Raw genomic sequence first — 13,417 nt, 5'->3', positions numbered from 1 at the left:
CTCATCAAGGGAGAGAGTATATAACTAACTATATTATTGTAAATTAATAAACAATATGCGACTGTATTAGGCTTAAAATTCTCTTCTGCTTCAACTTTAAATTTTAAATAAATTACACCCATTTTTATGGATGATTTTGTCGCGAGCAGATATTTAATATTTATTTAGTTGATATAATCTATTTAGCTACACCAGGTCTTTTACAGTTATTAGTTTTTAAAAATCAAGATCCACAAAAAGTTCATACATCTGATATCCAAACTAAAAAAAGGTATGTTAAATCATACTGGTGCACACTTGATGATGTTGCCACCATAAAAACGAATAAATCTTTTAAATATAATGAAGTGATTAGAAAGTTTTTTCCTCCAAAAAGTACAGATAGATATGTTTCATCATATAAAAACACCATCTACATCTTTAGCGGTATCGGACTACTGCATGCACAATTTAATTACAGTCCAGTCTATTTATATATATATATATATATATAGACACATACTATGGCCGTAGACACATACTATAAAGTATGTGTCTACGGCCTCATCGCACCCAGGCATACCCACATGTACCCCCTGTACGTGTGGGTATGAATCTCTAGCGGGCCCCCTGCCCGCTAGGCACTCATCCAAGCACCAGTCTGCCCCCACGCCATTCTCCTCTGCTGGACTCCTCATATAATTGGAGCTTCCTCATGACCATTCTCATGAATCTTTCCACAGTCTTCCACTGTGCCTCGCCTTATAATAGGACTCATAGGATATCTTAAGGGCGAAACATATGCTCACGTCACAGGTTGCCGAGCATCTCTATACGCTCTACAGTGAATCGCAGACACAAAAAGAAAACATGTTAAGGGGGTCTCTTCCACCTCCCTCTTCAGAGAATTTTCAGATTGATCGAGCCCGAATCTATACAAATAAGACCCGAATCCCCCATGACCCAAGAATTGCGTTAACTCAAAACTGTGCACCTTGGGTCCTCCAGCAAACCCCCCTGATGTCAACAATAAGGCGGTGGGTCCACCTACACTTCGTGGCCCGATCTCACCGCTCTTGCCATGGTTGTGCGTTCTCTTCTTCTAGTTCATCAGAATGCTTCGTTCCTCTAATGGGAGTGTTCACAGTTCCCCAGTTCTGCTATGCCGCATTATCATCAAGTCTAGAGAGAGGAATCTAGCAATCACCTCAAACGCCTCCCTGGACACCGTCTTATAGGCGGCCGCTATTCTGAAGTCTATTAATATTGGGAATATCCAAACAAATTGGTAGTTAGATTGTACAATCTTTTGGGTGAATATGATGCTGGAAACAGAAGCGTTTCTAATGAAATCATATCCTTATTAAAAAATTAAAGATGTTAAATTTGAATAGATTATTTGTTTTCAATGTGATTACTACATCCAATATGAATTTGAAAGCTTATATAATGTGAACCAATGTCAACATGCAATCACCTATCAGTATCTAATTCTGCACTATATGTAGCCCTCTCACTGTGTTTACTATATCCATTTTGAATTTGAAAGCCTGTATAATGTGAACCTATGCCAACAAACATTCACCTATCATATATTATCCATTTTGAGTTTGAATTGGTTAATATATTATACAGACTTTCGCCTGTAAAATATGAACCAATGTCAACAAACATTCACTTATAAGTATCAAATTCTGAACTTATTGTTGCCTCTCACCGTGTTTACTATATCCATTTTGAATTTGAGAGCCTATATAATATGAACCATTGCCAACATACATTCACCTATCAGTATCAAATTCTCCACTTAATGTTGCCATCTCACTGTGTTTACTGTATCAATTTTGAATTTGAAAGCCGATGTAATATGAACTAATCCAGTTTGTTTCTGTTTCTTTCTCACACACTCTCTCTCTGTATGTGTGTGTGTGGGTCTGTTTGTGTGTGTCTTTCTATCTGTTTCTCATTCTCTCTCTCTCTTTCCATGTGTGTGTGTGTGTCTCTCTTTCTATTTCTATATCTCTCTCTCTTTAGAGAAAGAGATATAGAAATAGAAATTATAACAGTCAGGAAGACAGACACACACACACAGAGGAGAGAAAGAGAGAGAGTGAGAGATAGATTTAGAAACAGACAGACAGACACACACACACAGAGAGAAAGAGAAACCAATACACACACAGAGAGAGAGAAACAGATGCACACACACACACACATACACAAAGACAGAGAGACTGACAGAGAATGAGAGATTAATACGCACACACAAACCTCTGTTTGTGTATGTGTGTGTGTCTGTCTTTCTGTTTCTCTGTGTGTGTGTGTGTGTGTGTGTGTGCGTGTCTGTCTTCCCTTCTGTTTCTGTCTCGCTCTCTCTCTTTCTCTCCTCAGTGTTTGTGACTGTAGTTCTGCCTCTTTCTCTCTCATTCACTTTCTCTGCTTCTGAGTGTGACTGTGTGTGACTTTCTGACTGTTTCTCTCTCATTCTCTCTCTGTGTGGGTGTGTGTCTATCTGTCTGTTTCTCTCTCATTCTCTCTCTCCCACTCACTCTCTCTCTCTGTGTGTGTGTGTTTGTTTCTCTTACTTTCTCACAAACTCTCACTCACTCTCTCTCTCTGTGTGTGTGGGTGTGTGTGTGTGTCTGCTTGTCATTCTTTCTCTCTCTCTCTATGTGTGACTGTCTGTTTCTCTCTCTCTCCCTCTGTTTGTGTGTCTTTATGTTTCTCTTTCTCTGTGTGTGTGTGTGTGTGTGTGTCTGTCTGTCTGTCTGTTTCTAAATTTATCTCTCACTCTCTGTTTGTGTGTGTGCGTGTGTGTGTCTGTCTGTCTGTTAATGTCTCATTCTCTTTCCGTCTCTCTCTCTCTCTGTGTATGTGTGTGTGTGTGTGTCTTAGTCTGTCTGTTTCTCTGTTATTCTCTCTCTCTCACCCTCTCTCCCTCTCTGCTTGTGTGTGTGTGTGTGTGTGTGTGTCTGTCTGTTTCTCCCTCTCGCCCTCTGTGTATGTGTGTGTGTGTTTCTGTCTGTCTTTTTTTCTTTCTCTGTGTGTGTGTTGTGTGTGTGTCTGCCTGTCATTCTTTCTCTCTCTCTCTCTCTCTCTCTGTGTGTGTGTGTGTGTGTGACTGTCTGTTTCTCTTCCTCTCCCTCTGTGTGTGTGTGTGTGTGTCTGTCTTTCTGTTTCTCTGTCTCTGTGTGTGTGTGAGACTGTCTGTGTCTAAATCTATCTCTCACTCTCTCTCTTTCTCTCCTCTGTGTGCGTGTCTGTCTTCCGTTCTGTTTCTGTCTCATTCTCTCTCTCTCTCACTCTGTGTGTGTGTGTGTGTGTCTGTCTGTCTGTTTCTAATTCTATCTCTCACTCTCTCTCTTTCTCTCCTCAGTGCTAGTGACTGTCGTTCTGCTTGTTTCTGTCTCATTCACTCTCACTGCTTCTGAGGGGTGTCTGTGTGTGTGTGTGTGTGTGGTTGTTTCTCTTTCTTTCTCACAAACTCTCACTCTCTCTCTCTCTGTGTGTGTGGGTGTGTGTGTCTGCCTTGTCATTCTTTCTGTCTCTCTCTCTGTGTGACTGTCTGTTTCTTTCTCTCTCTCCCTCTGTGTGTGTGTCTTTATGTTTCTCTTTCTTTGTGTGTGTGTGTCTGTCTGTTTCTAAATCTATCTCTCACTCTCTGTTTGTGTGTGTGTCTGTCTGTTAATCTCTCATTCTCTTTCCGTCTCTCTCTCTCCTAGTATGGGTGTGTGTGTCTAAGTCTGTCTGCTTCTCACTCTATCTCTCTTTCTCTATGTGTGTGTCTGTCTGTCTGTTTCTTTCTCACTCTCTCTCTCTGTGTGTGTGTGTCTGTCTATCTCTCTCTCTCTCATTCTCTCTCTCTCTGTGTGTGTAGGTGAGTTTGTGTGTATCTTTCTGTCAATTTCTGTTCCTCTCTCATTCTCTCTCACTGTATGTGTTTGTGTGTGTGTGGTGTGTGTCAGTCTGTCTGTTTCTATCTCCCTCACCCTCTCTCTCTCTCACTGTGTTTCTGTCTGTCTGTTTCTCTCTCTCTCTCCCTGTGCGTTGTGTGTGTGTCTGCCTGTCAGTCATTCTCTCTCTCTCTGTCGCTCTCTCTCACTCTCTCTGTGTGTGTGTGTGTGTGTCTGTATCTTTCTGTTTGTTTTTAATTCTATCTCTCACTCTCTCACTTTCTTTCCCCTGCGTTTGTGTCTGTCTTTCTGTCTGTTTCTGTCTCATTCACTCTCTCTGTCTCTGAGTGTGTCTCTGTGTGTGTGTGTCTGTGTGTCAGTCTGTCTCTTTCTCTCTCTCTCTCTCTCTCTCTCTCTCTGTGTGTGTGTGTGTGTGTGTGTGTATGTGTGTCTGTCTTTTTCTCTCTCTCTGTGTGTGTTTGTGTGTGTGTCTCTCTTTCTGTTTCTATATCTCTCTCTCTCTATTTCTCTGTTTGTGTGTGCGCGTGTGTCCGTGTTAATCTCTCATTCTCTGTCAGTCTGTCTCTGTTTGTGTATGTGTGTGTGTGTGTGTATGTGTGTGTGTGCATCTGTTTCTCTCTCTGTGTGTGTGTATTTGTTTCTCTTTCTCTGTGTGTGTGTGTGTGTGTGTGTGTGTGTCTGTTTCTCTCTCTATCTCTCTCTCTCTATGAGTGTGTCTGTCTGTCTGTTTCTCACTCTCTCTCTCTCTCTCTATGTGTGTGATTGTTTTTTTTCTCTCTCACTCTCTCTCTGTTTTCCTGTCTGTTTCTCTCTCTATCTCTCTCTCTCTCTCTCTCTATGTGTGTGTCTGTCTTTCTGTTTCTCACTCATTCTCTCTCTCTCTCTATGTGTGTATCACATACATAGAGAGAGTCTGTCAGTTTCTTTCTCACTCTCTCTCTCTGTGTGTGTCTGTCTGTCTGTTTCTAAATCTATCTTACACTCTCTGTTTGTGTATGTACGTGTGTGTGTGTCTGTCTGTTAATCTCTCATTCTCTTTCCGTCTCTCTCTCTCTGTATGTGTGTGTGTGTGTGTGTGTGTGTGTCTTAGTCTGTCTGTTTCTCTCTTATTCTCTCTCTCACCCTCTCGCCCTCTCTGCGTGTGTGTGTGTGTGTCTGTCTATTTCTCTCTCTGTGTGTGTATTTGTTTATATTTTCTCACACTCTCTCTCTCTCCCTCGCTCTCTCTCTCTCTCTCTCTGTGTATGTGTGTGTGTGTGTGTATACTTCTGTGTGTTTCTATGTGTTTCTCTGTTTGTGTGTGTGTGTGTGTGTGTGTATGTTTCTATTTCTTTCTCACACACTCTCTCTGTTTCTTTCTCTCTCACTGTGTGTGTAGGTGAGTTTGTGTGTGTCTTTCTTTCTGTTTCTGTTCCTCTCTCATTCGCTCTATGTGAGCGAATGTTTCTGTTCCTCTCTCATTCGCTCTCTCTCTCACATATGTCTCTCTCATTCACTATGTGTGTGTCTGTGTGTGTGTGTGTTGGGTGTCTGTTTCTCACTCTCTCCCTCTGTGTGTGTGTGTGTGTGTGTTTCTGTCTGTCTTTTTTTCTTTCTCTGTGTGTGTGTTGTGTGTGTGTCTGCCTGTCATTCTTTCTCTCTCCCTCTCTATCTCTCTCTCTCTCTCTCTCTCTCTCTCTCTCTCTGTGTGTGTGTGTGTGTGTGTGACTGTCTGTTTTTCTCACTCTCCCTCTGTGTGTGTGTGTGTCTGTCTTTCTGTTTCTCTGTCTCTGTGTGAGTGCGTGTGTGACTGTCTGTGTCTAAATCTATCTCTCACTCTCTCTCTTTCTCTCCTCAGTGTTTGTGACTTTAGTTCTGCCTGTTTCTCTCTCATTCACTCTCTGTGCTTCCGAGTGTGTGTGTGACTTTCTGTCTGTTTCTCTCTCATTCTCTCTCTGTGTGTGTGTGTGTGTGTGTATGTGTGTCTATCTGTCTGTTTCTCTCTAATTCTCTCTCTCCCTCTCCCTCTCTCTCTATCTGTGTGTGTGTGTGTGTTTCTGTCTGTCTTTTTTTCTCTCTCTCTGTGTGTGTGTGTGCCTGTCATTCTTTCTCTCTCACTCTATATCTCTCTCTCTGTGTGTGTGTGTGTGTGTGTGTCTATCTGTGTCTCTCTCATTGTCTCTCTCTGTGTGTGTAGGTGAGTTTGTGTGTATCTTTCTGTCAATTTCTGTTCCTCTCTCATTTTCTCTCACTTTATGTGTGTGTGTGTGTGTTGTGTGTCTGTCTGTCTGTTTCTATCTCCCTCCCTCTCTCTCTCTGTGTGTGTGTTTCTGTCTGTCTGTTTCTTTCTCTCCCTCCCTGTGTGTTGTGTGTGTGTCTGCCTGTCATGCTTTCTCTCTCTCACTCTATTTCTCTCTCTCTCTCTCTCTGTGTGTATGTGTTTCTGTCTGTCTGTTTTTCTCTCTCTGTGTGTGTGTGGCTGTCATTCTTTCTCTCTCTCACTCTATCTCTCTCTCTCTCTCTGTGTGTGTGTGTGTGTGTGACTGTCTGTTTCTCTCCCTCCCCCTCTCCCTCTGTGTGTGTGTGTGTGTCTGTCTTTCTGTTTCTCTGTCCCTGTGTGTGTGTGTGTGACTGTCTGTGTCTAAATCTATCTCTCACTCTCTCTCTTTCTCTCCTCTGCGTTTGTGTCTGTCTTTCTGTCTGTTTCTGTCTCATTCACTCTCTCTGTTTCCGAGTGTGTCTCTCTGTGTGTGTGTGTCTGACTGTCTCTTTCTCTATTTCTCTGTCTCTCTGTGTGTGCGTGTGGGTGGGTGTGTGTGTGTGTCTGTTTGTTTCTCTCTCTGTGTGCGTCTGTTTCTCTTTGTTTCTCACACACTCTCTCTCTCTGTTGTGGGTCTTTTTGTGTGTGTCTTTCTGTCTCTTTCTGTTCCTCTCTCATACTCACTCTCTCTTTCCATGTGTGTGTCTGTCTCTCTTTATGTTTCTATCTCTCTCTCTCTCTCTGTATGTGTAGGTATGTGTGTGTGTGTGTGTGTGTGTATATGTGTGTCTGTCTTTTTCTCTCTCTCTGTGTTTTGTTGTGTGTGTCTCTCTTTCTGTTTTTATATCTCGCTCTCTCTCTATTTCTCTGTTTGTGTGTGCGCGTGTGTCCGTGTTAATCTCTCATTCTCTGTCAGTCTGTCTCTGTTTGTGTATGTGTGTGTGTGTGTGTGTGTATGTGTGTGTGTGCATCTGTTTCTCTCTCTCTCTGTGTATATTTGTTTCTCTTTCTCTGTGTGTGTGTCTGTGTGTCTGTCTTCCTGTCTGTTTCTCTCTCTATCTCTCTCTCTCTATGTGTGTGTCTGTCTGTCTGTTTCTCACTCACTCTCTCTCTCTCTCTATGTGTGTGATTGTTTTTTTTCTCTCTCACTCTCTCTCTGTGTGTGTGTGTCTATCTGTCTGTTTCTCTCTCATTCTCTCTCTCCCTCTGTGTGCGTGTGTTTGTGTGTGTGTGTAACTGTCTGTTTCACTGTGTGTGTGTGTTTGTTTCTCTTTCTTTCTCACAAACTCTCACTCTCTCTCTCTCTCTGTGTGTGTGTGTGGGTGTGTGTGTGTCAGCCTGTCATTCTTTCTCACTCGCTCTCTCTCTCTCTCTCTCTCTCTGTGACTATCTGTTTCTCTCCCTCTAGCTCTGTGTGTGTGTGTGTCTGTCTTTCTGTTTCTCTGTCTCTCTCTCTCTGTGTGTGTGTGTGTGTGTGTGTGTGTGTGTGTGTGTGTGTGACTTTCTGTCCATTTCTTTCCCATTCTCTCTCTCTCTCTGTGTGTCTGTGTCTCTTTCTCTCTCATTCGCTCACACTCTCTCTCACACTATGTGTGAGTGTCTGTGTGTGGTGTTGTATGGTGTTGTGTGTCTGTCTGTCTCTCTATCTCTTTCTCTCTCTCTCTCTCTGTGTGTCTGTGTGTCTGTCTGTCTCTTTCTCTCTCTCTCTCTCTGTGTGTGTGTATGTGTGTGTGTGTCTGTCTGTCTCTTTCTCTCTCTCTCTCTCTCCCTCTCTGTGTGTGTGTGTGTGTTTGTTTCTCTCTCTGTGTGTGTATGTTTCTCATTCTTTCTCACACACTCTCTCTCTCTCTGTGTGGGTCTGTTTGTGTGTGTCTTTCTGTCTCTTTCTGTTCCTCTCTCATTCTCTCTCCCTCTTTCCATGTGTCTGTGTGACTCTCTTTATGTTCCTATCTCTCTCACTCTGTGTGTGTGTAGGTATGTGTGTGTTTGTGTGTGTGTCTCTCTTTTTATTTCTATATCTCTCTCTCTCTTTCTTTCTCTGTTTTTGTGTGCACGTGTGTGCGTGTTATTCTCTCATTCTCTGTCTCTCTCTCTCTCTCTCTTTGAGTATGTGTGTGTGTGTGTGTGTATGTGTGTGTGCATCTGTTTCTCTCTCTCTCTGTGTGTATATTTGTTTCTCTTTCTCTGTGTGTGTGTGTGTGTGTGTGTGTGTGTGTGTGTGTGTGTGTGTCTGTCTTTCTGTTTCTAAATCTATCTCTCACTCTCTCTCTTTCTCTCCACTGTGTGTGTGTCTGTCTTCCTGTCTGTTTCTCTCTCTATCTCTCCCTCTCTCTCTCTATGTGTGTGTCTGTCTTTCTGTTTCTCACTCATTCTCTCTCTCTCTCTCTATGTGTGTATCACATACATAGAGAGAGTCTGTCAGTTTCTTTCTCACTCTCTCTCTCTGTGTGTGTCTTTATGTTTCTCTTTCTCTGTGTGTGTGTGTGTGTCTGTCTGTCTGTTTCTAAATCTATCTTACACTCTCTGTTTGTGTGTGTACGTATGTGTGTGTCTGTCTGTTAATCTCTCATTCTCTTTCCGTCTCTCTCTCTCTCTGTGTATGTGTGTGTGTGTGTGTGTCTTAGTCTGTCTGTTTCTCTCTCACCCTCTCGCCCTCTCTGCGTGTGTGTGTGTGTGTGTCTGTCTATTTCTCTCTCTGTGTGTGTATTTGTTTATATTTTCTCATACTCACTCTCTCTCTCTCTCTCTCTCTCTGTGTATGTGTGTGTGTGTGTGTGTTAGTCGTTTGTCTGTTTCTGTTTCTCACTCTATCTCTGTCTGTGTGTGTGTGTATACTTCTGTTTCACTCTCTTTCATTCTCTCTCTTTCTCAGTGTGTGTGTGTGTGTTTCTGTGTTTGTGTGTGTGTGTGTGTGTCTGTCTGTCTGTTTCTAATTCTATTTCTCACTCTCTCTCTTTCTCTCCTCAGTGCTTGTGACTGTCGTTCTGCCTGTTTCTGTCTCATTCACTCTCTCTGCTTCTGAGTGTGTCTGTGTGTGTGACTGTCAGTTTTTCTTTCTCTGTGTGTGTGTGTGTTGTGAGTGTGCGTGTCATTCTTCCTCTCTATCTCTCTCTGTGTCTGTGTGTGTGTGTGTGTGTGTGTGACTGTCTTTTCTCACCCTTTCCCTCTGTGTGTGTGTGTGTGTGACTTTCTGTCTGTTTCTCTCTCATTCTCTCTCTCTGTGTGTGTGTGTGTGTGTGCCTATCTGTCTGTTTCTCTCTCATTCTCTCTCTCCTACACCCTCTCTTTCTCTCTCTCTCTGTGTGTGTGTGTGTGGGTGTGTATGTGTCTGCCTGTCATTCTTTCTCTCTATCTCTCTCTCTCTGTGTGTGTGTGTGTGACTGTCTGTTTCTCTCGCTCTCCCTCTGTGTGTGTGTGTGTCGGTCTTTCTGTTTCTCTTTCCCTATGTGTGTGTGTGTGTGTGACTGTCTCTTTCTCTCCTCAGTGTTTGTGACTGTAGTTCTGCCTGTTTCTCTCTCATTCACTCTCTCTGCTTCTGAGTGTGACTGTGTGTGTGTGTGTGTGTGACTTTCTGTCTGATTCTCTCTCTCTGTGTGTGTGTGTATGTGTGTGTCTATCTGTCTGTTTCTCTATCATTCTCTCTCTCTCTCTCTCTCTCTCTCTGTGTGTGTGTGTGTGTGTGTGTGTGTGTGTAACGGCCTGTTTATCTGTGTATGTGTGTTTGTTTCTCTTTCTTTCTCACTCACTCTCTCTCTCTCTCTCTCTCTCTCTCTCTCTGTGTGTGTGTGTGTGTGGGTGTGTGTGTTTCTGCCTGTCTTTCTTTCTCTCTCACTCTCTCTCTGTGTGTGACTGTCTGTTTCTCTCTCTCTCCCTCTGTGAGTGTGTCTTTATGTATCTCTTTCTCTTTGTGTGTGTGTGTGTGTCTGTCTGTTTCTAAATATATCTCTCACTCTGTGTTTGTGTGTGTGTGTGTGTTTGTGTCTGTCTGTTAATCTCTCATTCACTTTCCGTCTCTCTCTCTCTGTGTATGTGTGTGTGTGTGTGTGTGTGTCTATCTGTCTGTTTCTCTCTCATTCTCTCTCTCCCTTACTCTTTCTCTCTCTCTCTCTGCGTGTGTGTGTGTGTGTGTGTCTGTCTATTTCTCTCTCTGTGTGTGTATTTGTTATTTTTTCTCACACTCTCGCTCTCTCTCTCTGTGTATGTGTGTGTGTGTGTGTGTGTGTGTATGTGTGTGTGTGTGTGTGTGTGTGTGTGTGTTTGGCTGTCTGTCTGTTTCTGTTTCCCACTCTATCTCTCTGTGTGTGTGTGTATCCTTCTCTCTCTCTCTCTCTTTCATTCTCTCTCTCTCTCTCAGTGTGTGTGTGTGTGTGTTTCTATGTGTTTCTCTGTTTGTGTGTGTGTGTGTGTTTGTCTCTATTTCTTTCTCACACACTCTCACTCTTTCTTTCTCTCTCTCTGTGTGTGTAGGTGAGTTTGTGTGTGTCTTTCTTTCTGTTTCTGTTCCTCTCTCATTCGCTCTCTCTCTCACTCTATGTGTGTGTGTTGTGTGTCTGTCTGTTTCTCCCTCTCGCCCTCTGTGTGTGTGTGTTGTTTCTGTCTGTCTTTTTTCTTTCTCTGTGTGTGTGTCTGCCTGTCATGCCTTCTCTCTCTCACTCTATTTCTCTCTCTCTCTCTCTGTGTGTGTGTATGTTTCTGTCTGTCTGTTTTTCTCTCTCTGTGTGTGTGTGGCTGTCATTCTTTCTCTCTCTCACTCTATCTCTCTCTCTCTGTGTGTGTGTGTGTGTGTGACTGTCTGTTTCTCTCCCTCTCCCTCTGTGTGTGTGTGTGTGTGTGTGTGTCTGTCTTTCTGTTTCTCTGTCCCTGTGTGTGTGTGTGTGACTGTCTGTGTCTAAATCTATCTCTCACTCTCTCTCTTTCTCTCCTCTGTGTGCGTGTCTGTCTTCCTTTCTGTTTCTGTATCATTCTCACTTTCTCTCTCACTCTGTGTGTGTGTGTGTCTGTCTGTTTCTAATTCTATCTCTCACTCTCTCTCTTTCTCTCCTCAGTGCTTGTGACTGTCGTTCTGCCTGTTTCTGTCTCATTCACTCTCTCTGCTTCTGAGTGTGTCTGTGTGTGTGTGTGTGTGTGTGTGTTTGTGTGTGTGTAAATTTCTGTCCGTTTCTCTCTCATTCTCTGTGTGTGTGTGTGTGTTTGTGTGTCTTTCTGTGTGTTTCTTTCCTCTCTCATTCGCTCACTCTCTCTCTCTCTCTCTCACTCTATGTGTGAGTGTCTGTGTGTGGTGTTGTGTGTCTGTCTCTTTCTATCTCTTTCTCTCTCTCTGTGTGTGTGTGTGTGTTTCTGTCTGTCAGTTTTTCTTTCTCTGTGTGTGTGCCTGTACTTCTTTCTCTCTATCTCTCTCTCTCTGTGGTTGTGTGTGTGACTGCCTGTTTCTCTTCCTCTCCCTCTGTGTGTATGTGTGTGTCTGTCATTCTGTTTCTCTTTCTCTGTGTGTGTGTGTGTGTTTCTGTCTGTCTGTTTCTCTCCATCACCCTTTGTGTGTGTGTCTTTATGTTTCTCTTTCTCTGTGTGTGTGTATGTCTGGCTGTCTGTTTCTAATTCTATCTCTCACTCTCTCTCTTTCTCTCCTCAGTGCTTGTTACTGTCGTTCTGCCTGTTTCTGTCTCATTCACTCTCTCTGCTTCTGAGTGTGTCTGTGTGTGTGTGTGTGTTTGTGTGACTTTCTGTCAGTTTTTCTTTCTCTGTGTGTGTGCCTGTCATTCTTTCTCTCTATCTCCCTTTCTCTGTGTGTGTGTGTGTGACTGTCTGTTTCTCTCCCTCTCCCTCTGTGTGTGTGTGTTTCCTTTCTTTATATAAAATTTTCTTTTTATAAAATTTACAAATCATTTAAGTATCGTCAGGTTACAAATTAATAAAATATTAATTACGTTTTCTTTTTAAATTAATTTATAATTTTAAACAAAATTTGATGTTTTGATGAAATAAAATTTCTTGATAATTCAACCCCACCCACAAAAAAAATTTGGTAACTTTTTATCGCTTGTATATTTTTCAGTAGGATGGGTTTTAGTTCCTTCCATTTAACAAAATATGTAGGAAAAATTAAAAAAAAAATTCTTGGAGATCATTTTGGGGTTCGGGGAGAAAAAAATTAGAAAAATATCGATTTTTTTAATAATTTTTTTCTTTATATATAATTATTTTTCCATTATTAAGAATAAATAATCATTGCCAGCAAAGTATAACAACTTTGTTGTATGCTTTTTCAGTTATTCTCGAATGAAAAATATTTATTCAAAATATATATGATTTCGCTCCTCATAAATAAATAAAATTCAAATAAACCCTGCCCGCCGGACTGACCTAGAGGTTAACTAGTTGTCGTAAATCAGTTGTTTTTTGAAGTCGAAGACCCTGACGTACGAATCCTATAAACGTTTATTACTTTAATACGGATTTTATACTAAAAATTGGATACCGGTGTACTTTGGTAGTTTTTTTTAACCCTGCCTCCCGAAACCAGACCCCCCAATTAAGGATGAACACGGTTCCAGGAGATGCCTTTGCCTCTATCCGCCAGATGAGGGAAACGCCAGGCCCGGCTATGCCGTTCCCGGCCACATCATCCAGCAACCAGGACTTGGACCTTTGCGCTTTGCCTCTAACAGGGACACCCTCAAAGGGACCGCCCCGCCGGGATTCAGTCTTTTAGCTCAGGGGACGAGAGTACCTGCCCTTCATCACCACCGCCTACCCGTGTAAGAACGGGCAAAGGGCAGCTTTGTACGTAGCCGTCGCTAACCCTTTCTCGCTTCACGATATTATAAAACCCGTCACAGTGTCGAACTTCGTAACATCGTTCCAACGATGGTCCCCCATCTCGAGATGCCCAGTTACGGCAGTACAGTCGCGGCGTTCCTCGTCATACCGCGGGCACTGGAATATCACGTGTTCCGGCGTGTCTAACTCCCGACAGTAGGGGCAGAAGGGGTCTTCAGCTCTTCTTCGTCCAGACAGGTACGAACGAAAGACCAAACGGCCGGTCAGGAATTGTGTCAACCGTACTTCGGTGGTAAGATTCAATTACCCGCTCGTCTTAGTAACGGTCGGCCTGAGTCTGTACCAGACTATACTTCATTTACATATCATAGATATCCTCATCTCATTTTACCGTGGGGGATTGCTTATTGTTCACTAGTTAAATAGGTTGCAACGTACACATTAGTAAAATAAAATTAAAAATAAACCCCAGGAAAAATATGCAGTTTTTTGTTTTTTTTTATTTCAT

The sequence above is a fragment of the Lycorma delicatula genome, chromosome 4 (genome assembly GCF_047948215.1).
Source record: "Lycorma delicatula isolate Av1 chromosome 4, ASM4794821v1, whole genome shotgun sequence".
Lineage (NCBI taxonomy): Eukaryota > Metazoa > Arthropoda > Insecta > Hemiptera > Fulgoridae > Lycorma > Lycorma delicatula.
Note: the sequence above shows the minus strand (reverse complement) of the source record.